This window comes from Myotis lucifugus, unplaced genomic scaffold (assembly GCF_000147115.1).
Source record: "Myotis lucifugus unplaced genomic scaffold, Myoluc2.0 scaffold_498, whole genome shotgun sequence".
Classification (NCBI taxonomy): domain Eukaryota; kingdom Metazoa; phylum Chordata; class Mammalia; order Chiroptera; family Vespertilionidae; genus Myotis; species Myotis lucifugus.
This window is the reverse complement of record NW_005871546.1, coordinates 379373-382311: the sequence shown is the minus strand read 5'-3', so window position 1 is coordinate 382311 and position 2939 is coordinate 379373.

The window sequence follows — 2939 nt, the reverse complement described above, 5'->3', positions numbered from 1 at the left end:
GAGAGCGCGGGGCGGGGCAGAGACTTGGGGTGGGACAAGAACGTGCCGGGGCAAGGCCAAAAACGTGAGGGCGGGACCAAGAGTGAGAACTGGGCCGAGAGCGCGGGACAGAGCCCGAGCGCAGGCATAAGGCGAAGAGAGTGGGGGAGGGTCCTCCCAGTGTGGGGGTGGAGCTTCGAACAAGGAGGCAGGACCGGGTCACGTGCTGGAGGTCGAGAACGTGAAGGCGGGGCAGAGAAAGACGGAGCCGGAGCGATGGGCAGGCCTAAGATCATGGGGGTGGAGCCTCGGCCGAAGGGGCGGGGCCTGGGTGAATGGGTTGGCTCTGAGCTCTGAGGCGGGGCCAAAAGCGTTCCGGCGGACCTGGGACGCGAGGCGGGGCCGGAATGAGTGGGCGTGGTTACATGTGCTGCTAGGGGCGGGGCGGGGCGAAGCTACGAAGCTGTAGAAGGGGACCTGGAAGGGGGTGAAGTGGCGTGCGGAGACGCCCCCGCGACGTTTCTTAAAGGCTGTGGTCACCAGGAAGGCCTGGGCTGGTGCATCAAGCTAATGGCCGATTCCGCGAGGTGCATGCCCGGTTGCAGCTCTTTTCTGCTGCCCACACAATATCCACCAGCCTAGCGTTACCAAGGTCGGCCCCACGGGCCCTCGGAGCAGGCTGGTGCACTGGTGGGCGGGGTAACTAGAGGGACTGGAGAACTTGGGCCTGGCTGGCCCTGGACAGGAAGACCCTCACAACTGTCCAGAGCACTGAAGGGAGCAGGTGTCCAGGAGTAGGGCACTTAGAGGACCGGGAGCTGAACCCCTGGTTATGTCCAGCCCATGTTTCTCCCTTCTTCATGCCCACTTCCCCCCAGCTGGCCAGGACGATGAGAAGGTGGTCTGGGGCTCTGCCTTCTCTGAGTCCTCAGGCAATCTGGACTCAAGCCAGGGCACACAGAAGGTAGTATTAGGCATCCAATAAATGCTAGCTGTCACTTGAGCAGGAGCCCCAACTTCCGAAGAGCTGTGGGCTGAGACTAGCTGAAGCCCCACCTTGGCTGGGACCACTTGCCTCAATTTCTTCCAGGCACCATCCAGGGTCCAGACAAGGGCTCCCCTTCCCACCATTGCCTGTGGGTCTTACTTGCCCAGGCCAGCCTGAGAACACAGGCTTCTGGGAGTCCTGATCCCTGCACCCACCATCCCTCTCCCCAACGCTGTCACCATGGCAGCTTTTGCCTGACCTGCAAGCCCAGCTGCTGCCAAATCTGTGTTGCACACCCCCACCACCATCCCCTCCCTGAGGGAAGGATGTTGGCACCCAGAATTGATTACTACCCCTAAGGAATTGCTTCTGCCATCACCTATGGATCACCCAAGACCCTGTCCCCTGCAGAGCGCTGGGCCTAGCACCTGGAGAAATGTTCCTGGCAGCCTCCAGGGGACAGCCATACTGCTGTTCTACAGACAAGGAAGCTGCCACTCCAGCCACATAGGGACCGGCTCACCTCTTCTTGTCCCAGGGTTCCCCAACACTTCATCCACTCACACCTTCTCCAACAGCCTGCTCTCTGGTGCACACAGCCCTTCAGGGCCCTTTGGTAGTTTCTTCTCCACACCACACACTCCTGGGCACATCTGGGCTCTTGCCCACTTCATGCTTCCACTAAGCTGCCCCCAGGTCACCTCTGATGTCAACACATCTCCTGAACACTGCTCACCCTTGTTGCCCACCATCGTCCTAAAGATATCACCCAGGCAGGAACAGAAATCCCGGCTCAGGGCTGCCTGAGCCACCAGCCACCCTCCCACTCAGCGACCCACCAGTGGTGCCTGCCTCTCCCAGGACTCAACATAGCATCTGGTGCCCAGGATTTTGTACGAAAGGGGAGCAGTGAGTGATGGAGGCCACTGGAAGCATCCCCAGCCTGCTGAGGACCCAGGCCTCCTTCAAGGGCCATCACCATGCCTAGGGGCAGGCTGGGCAGGGGCAGAGGTTGTGGAGAGGACAGCATATTTTAGGAGCTGTACGTCTGAACCCACATTGGCCCCACTAGAGTCCTGGTAGCAGGTGTCACTCTCACTTGCTAGGATGGCCTCAGGCCCCACAGTGCTGGGCATAGTAGGTGCCCCTGTGCCCCTTCCTCTCCCCTGTTCAGCCTCCGAGGCATAGAGGAGACAGAATGGGTGGCCTTCATGGCACATTAGGGTCACTGTGGGGTGCACGAGTCCTGGGTGGACTGAACAGACAGCAGCACATCCCACATAATGATCCTCAGACTACCTCCCCTCTCCCAGACACGGGCCCCAACACTTGCCTTGGTTCTGAAGAGCAGCTGCGGCCAGGCCAGGCTCCTGGGGTTGTATCCACATCCATCCTCCTCCTGGCCCACGATGGCACATGTCCCCAGGCCCTGGGACCAGAACAGGGCCCTTGGGCCTCTGGCTCCTCAGGGTCCCTGCCCTGCAGGGACAAGAAGGGAGTCAGAAAGCCTGGAGAAAATGCGACAGCACTCTACAGTGGGTTATGGCTGTGAGATGGAGGGGAGATTGTCCAAGCAGGGTGGGGGGGTGGGAGGAAGGAGACCAGAGGAGAAAGCTCCGGGAAGACTCTGAAGAGAGGGAGACAGGGAGGGCCTGGTGACCTGGCAGGGAGATTTGCATCAGCCACCCTAAAGCTGAAAACCAGATGCATCTAAGAAATCTCAGTTCTGAACAGGGAAAACTCCGAGATGGAAGCACCCCCCTTTTCCTTTACAAAGGTCCTTTTAAAATGGAACCCCCCTGTCCCCTGGGAGCAGGAGTTTTGCCACTTAGAGGCTTTGATTTGATTACCTGTAGATGAACATTTGTTCCGGGCCTCTCCAGGAACTAAACAAAAAACTTAGGAGCAGAAATGAAAATTCTTTTCTTCGATTAAACAATACCTTTGAAATAAAAGGGTCTTTGAAGCCTTA